At 54.1% G+C, this 5,736-nt stretch overlaps 1 long non-coding RNA gene across 2 annotated transcripts; it reads left to right on the top strand.

Annotated features, from left to right (window-relative positions):
- The first annotated feature begins 749 nt into the window (after positions 1-749).
- LOC122482081 lies at positions 750-4,958 on the top strand. 2 transcript variants are annotated; one of them, XR_006296985.1, is made up of 3 exons: positions 750-1,932; positions 2,258-2,458; positions 3,096-4,958. It is a non-coding gene; the product is annotated as an uncharacterized LOC122482081 (long non-coding RNA). The 2 variants fall into 2 exon arrangements; XR_006296984.1 differs by having other exon boundaries at positions 750-2,458.
- Positions 4,959-5,736: the final 778 nt, after the last annotated feature.

Here is a 5,736-nt window from a genome sequence, read left to right as displayed (position 1 = left end):
GTCCCACTCCCCGATGGCGGCATGATGTGAACCCACGTCTCTGTAGCTCCAAAGCCTGTCTCTTCCCGCTGCCCTGTTCTGTCTCTGGGCCAACCCCTGCTCCCCAGAGTGAACACTTGGCCGAGGGCTAAAAAGTTAAAACTTCACCTGAGGTGAACTTCACCTCTGACCCCAAATCCTGTAACGTTTCTACGTCGGTTGAGTCCATGGGACAGAGTGGGGGAGGGTAACCCACCAAACTGGGTTCTGACCCCTGTTCGGTCTAGGGTCCCTGGGAGGGCGTGAAGATAGGCTGGCAGGAGAGAACTGGGGACCACTGGTGAGTTGTAAGAGTCTCTTGCCGGGGGAGCTGTTAATGGCTGGAAGGCACGGCCTGCGTTGGACGGGAGGTCTGCAGAGGTAACAGACTAGGCGCCCCGGACGGTGCCAGCAGGTCAACTTGGCATCTTCGCCTCCACCACCCTCAGCGGTTCCTCCCTAGGCAAAACACCGTATCATCCAGAAACACCCACTCCTGAGTATGTAGGGTCACAGTGAATAAGTCACTGTCATTTTCACACCGATGCGGGGGAAATTTCGATGGGATGAAAAGGTAAGGCCTTCTTCTTCTTTTTTTTTAAATATTTATTTATTTTTGAGAGACAGAGACAGAGCGTGAGTCGGGGAGAGGCAGAGAGAGAGGGAGACACAGAATCCGAAGCAGGATCCAGGCTCCGAGCTGTCAGCACAGGGCCCGACGCGGGACTCGAACCCACGAACTGTGAGATCATGACCTGAGCCCAAGTCGGGTGCTTATCCGACTGAGCCACCCGGGCAGCCCGGTAAGGCCTTGTGATGGGCAGCTTATCGAGGCTCTCGTGTGGAGAGAGTCCTGGGAGGATTCTTAGACCCACGTCCGTGCTTTGGAGGGGAAACCAGAGCCATGGAACGTTGGCTGCAAGTAGGGGAGGTCCCTGGCAAGCCCGGGGGGTGTGTCTGGTGACTCCGGGGATGTGTGTGACGCTAAAAACCATGATCAGTAGCTGAGTATTCAACACCCACCGATTCACTTTCACCAGCTGTCCACCTGCCGGTAGAATCATCATCCAACCATCCATCCGTCCACTGTCCACTCCTCCAGTGCCCGTCTCCCAATTCCCTCATTCCCCCCCTCCCCATTCACTCACTTCCCCCCAGTCCTGTCCGCCCCCCCCTCCCATCCCTCGCCACTGACTCTGCAGCTGGTCCGGTGCTGGATGCTCAGCGTGCAACAAGTAAGACTGCGATCTTCCTCCAAACCCAGTGAGGCAGGCAGACGCTTCGTCTACGCGAGGGAGGTGAATGTGGTGGTGGAGGGTTCTAGGAGGTCTGAGGTTTCAGACCTGGAAGACCTAGACAGGCATCAGAGCTAGTCCCGCGATGCTGAGTCTGGGAAACCGAGGTCTAGAGAGGAGATGAGACGTGCCAGGTCAGAGAGTCGTGGGGGGGCGGGGGTGAGCTCAGGTCTCACTCCCATTTCCCTGTTCTTTCCGCCAGACTCTAGGCCCCACTTCCCCATCCATACTCGGCAACACTGGAGGCCAAACGCTCTCACCCCCTTAGTGCCTGGCACGGCCCTGGGCCTGGGGAAGGGGACCTTCCCTGTTGCCACGGCACGCCTGCGCGGTCCCCACGGACAATCAGATTGCTAGAGCTTTCTCATGCTCTTCCCATCGTCCCACGGAAAACCCACCACAGTTCGGGAGGACTGGCATCACCACCCCTTTTTACAGAAAACGGGGCTCAGAGGGGGGAAGGGGCCTGCCTAGAGTCACACAGCTCGAGTGCAGCGGAGCCAGCATCCTGAGTCACCATTCTGAACCTGATTTGAGACACCAGGCGGCACCTCACATAGCCTTGAATGTTCTGGCCCCAGGCCGATGTTGCGCCATTGAAGTCAGGGGCTGCTGACAGGTAGGTTCGGCAGGGACGGGAACGTTGGGGGAAGGACCCTGAAAAGGAAACCCCGGAGATTGTTTTCACCTGGAAGGGCTCCGCCCCGCCCAGCAATGGAAAAAGTGTGTCAGAGGAAGCCGCTGGCTGGGGATGGGGTAGGTGTGCGTGGGTGAGCATTTGGAGGGGCACAACGGGGGAGGGGCAGGATGTGCTGGGGTTGGTGGGCAAGGTCGGGGTGCCGGAGCGGGGCGCGGGCTCTGCCCTCTGCCCACTGCCTTTTTCTCTCTGGTTCTCGCTTTCTTTCTCATGCTCTCAGAACTAACAATACAACTTTCACTTCCAGACAGATGGGCCGACTGTCCCATGAAAGCTGTCCCCACGCCCTACCTCCCAGATCCCCTTGGCCAATTCGCTCTGCTCGGTAGTTACCGCAGCAAGCATTTATTGAGCACCTGCTGCATGCTCAGATGCAGGGGTGCAGGATGGCCTCTTCCCTGCCCAGAGAAGTGCACAACCTGGTGAAGACAGAAATATGACGAGACAGGTACAATACGTGGGTGACACAATCCCCTGGGGTGGGGGGTGGGGGGGGCGGTGGGCAGAGAGGCCTTCTGGGAGACAGCACACCAAGCATAAGGGAGGAAATATAACTGCTCCTCCGTGTGCCAGATCAAAAGACTAAACCCTTTCAAGGCTTTTATGGCTTTCCATTCTCTGAAATAGGAACGGCTAGTATTCCCGTTTTACACGTGAGAAAGTTGAGGCGTTGAGACAAAAAGTTGCCCAAGGTGCCACTGCCGGACGCTGGGCAATGGGGGAGCCGGGATTCAAAACCAGGCACTCTGCTCTTAACCACTCTACCGAAGACAGGGAAGGGGGAACAGGTGGTGGTGGAGGCGGGGGGGGGGGGGTGGATAATAAGAGGAAGGGCCCGAGGAAATGGTGTATCGTGCTGATAGCGGAGGGCAAAGGGCAGAGATGAGAGGCTGGGAGCATGTGGGGCCCAGGCAAGGAGTCCCTCCAAGCGTTGCCCGGGCACTGGGGAGCTGTGGACACGTTTTGAACAAAGGAGTGGCATGGGTGTGTCTGTTCTAGAAAGGCCCCGCCTTTCAAGTGGTGATCAGTGGGGGCAGTGGCCGAAGTTAAATGTGATTGATTTCAGTGTGTTATTCGTTTCCTAGGGCCATTGTGACAAGGTACCGCAAAGCCGGGGTTACGATAACGCGGACTTATTCACTCTCTGTTCTGGAGGTTCGAGGATTGAAATCGAGGTACCATCAGGGTCACCTTGTCTAAGACTCTGGGTAGAAACCTTCCTTGCCTCCACCTAGCTTCTGGTGGCCATCAGTCGGTGGCATTCCGTGGTGGTCAGCTCTATCACCCCCATCTCTGCCTCTGTCAACAACAGTGTTCCCCTTGTGTGGTTCTCTCCTCTTCTTAGGAGGACACCAGTAAGATTGGACTAAGGGCCAACCCCGCTCCAATACGACCTCATCTTAAGTAATTCCTCTGCAGCAACCTTCTTCCGAAATAAGATCACATTCTGGGGTGCTGAGAGTTGAGGCTTCAACATAACTTTTGGGGGGACGTAACCCAACCTATAACAGATGTCCTTAAAGTGCTTGTCATATAGTTAAATATCAAATCTGGGGGGAAAAATCCTATGCACGTCTCACGTCACAGTTTGAGATTTAGGAAATTTGGCCTCAGCGTGTCTGTCCCCCACACTAATACTTTGCCCTAGTGAGTACTAAATAAATGTTTGGGAAATACTTGACTTGTGGTCCCCTAAGGCTCCCAGGTCTTTCCTTAACAAGTTAGAGAAATAGAATAAAAGTCCCCAGAGAACAAAGTCAAGCTGCCCTCTGTCCTGGATTCCTGGCAGGCAGCAGCCCCACTGACCTGGGCACCCCCTTCCCTGCCTGCCTGGGCACCAGCTTGGGGAAATAGCCAGTCATGAGAAGGATGGAAAGGAGAGGCCTCAGCTCCCTTCCTCTCCGGATTAAGCAGACTCACTGTGCTCAGTCCTCTCCCTTGCCTCCCTATCCAAACAGGCTCAGACTACTCCATTGAGACAAGTATCCCTGCATTACTCTCGCTTCCCTGGCCCGGTTCAGGCCTTTCCCTTCACCACTGGGACTATTGTCCCTGGTCTTCGAACTGATTTCTCTGCTGCCAGCACCAATTGGGTCATCCTAAATATGAATCTGATGACTTCTCTCACTGCTCTGAAACCTTCAGTGGCTCCCTATTGCTCTCAGAACAAAGTCCGGATGATTCCCTAGCTTACCATTTCAGACTTTGGACATGTTGGTCCCCAGGTAGCTATCCAGGCTCGTTCTTCACTACCTCCCTACATGTGCACTATCCTACAGGCAGGGGAGGTTCCAGAATTTCCATCTAAAAGAGACCGGGGGGGGGGGGTCGCATTCTGGTTGGCAGGGGACACCATGGAGGCTTGTCTTTATAAGCAGGAATGCCTGAGCATGACGGTGCTTTCCTGTTTTCGGCATCTGCTCCTTGGGGTACACTGTCCCCTCTACAGGGAATCATCTCCCTACATCCCAGTTTTTCAACATGTGACTCAAAGGACCTCTTCACCCTGATCACATAACCAAAAGGACTTCTCCCCGATCTGCATACAGGGTATTTTGGTAGAACTTCATTATGAAATTTATTCCAGTGCACCTTGTCCTGGCCACAGGTTGCTCCTCCCTTCCCTTAGAGCTAGGTTCTAGCCCCAGGCCTGGGCTGAACAGAAGGAAGGGCAGGTGAGAAAAATGCCAGGGTAGAGACCTGGCTGCTGAAACACTTTGTCAGTGTTTGGCTGCATGACTGTAGGCCAGTCACCTCCCTTCCCTGGGTCCTTCTCAGGTCCTTCTCTGTAGGGTGGGGGCTGGGGGGGAGGCATTCAAGGAGGGTGAAAGCATGAGCTAAGTTTCTCCCTCCACCCCAGGTCTGACCAGACCTCGGTTCTATGAACAGAAGCTTTTGGGGGTCCTTTATTTTGTATTAATTTACATATATTTGCATACGTGCTATAAGAGGCACTGACTACATTTCATTCATAGAAAGAACTGATGTCATCTAATTGATGTCCAGGACGGAAAAAAAAAAAAAACCCACTGGCTCATGGTTCTATCCAAATCTTACCAGTCAGAGGTCTTTAGTGATTAACCCTCCCACACCCTCCAGAGGAGTAACTGAGGCTCAGAAAGGGAAAGTGACGAGGCAAATGACACACAGTGAGTGTCAGGCTTCCTCCAGGCTTCCCAGAGTCCTCTGCCAGGGGATTGCCCCAGGCACCGGGTTCCTCTCTCCACGCAGGGTGCACGGTCGAGGGGTGTGAGGGGAGGCTAGGTTTTCTCTGTAGGCCCTTCTCTGCACCCCAGAATAACAAAGCCTGCTAGCTTAACAGCCTCCGCAACCACCACAGGAAACCAAATTGTAGTAGAAAGTCAGATGGGAGTGGAAAATCTTCTCAGAGATGTGAGATCGTTGCTTTCACCTGTTCTAAAAATAACTCGGTTTATTAGAGATTGATAGATGACAAGATAACCCCCAAGTTATTCCGCTGAGGCGGGGGAGAGGAGAGAGTTCCACCTGTTTGAACAAAAGGGGAGTTTGGGGGGTGCTGTGGGGGATTGGCGAGATGGCGGGACCCTTCGAACTCAGTGTTCAGTGAAAGTTAGTTAGGGGGGTGGGCAGGTGCCCCTCGGAACACCAGGGCCAGGACGGAGGACACTGCCTTCAAGGATCCTAGTCCAAGGAGCAGGGAGACAGATAACAAAAGTTGACAAATAAAATAATTGCAAACCGGGA

The sequence above is a fragment of the Prionailurus bengalensis genome, chromosome C1, assembly GCF_016509475.1.
Source record: "Prionailurus bengalensis isolate Pbe53 chromosome C1, Fcat_Pben_1.1_paternal_pri, whole genome shotgun sequence".
NCBI classification, from domain to species: domain Eukaryota; kingdom Metazoa; phylum Chordata; class Mammalia; order Carnivora; family Felidae; genus Prionailurus; species Prionailurus bengalensis.
Note: the sequence above shows the minus strand (reverse complement) of the source record. Positions and strands in the feature narration are given on the sequence as shown.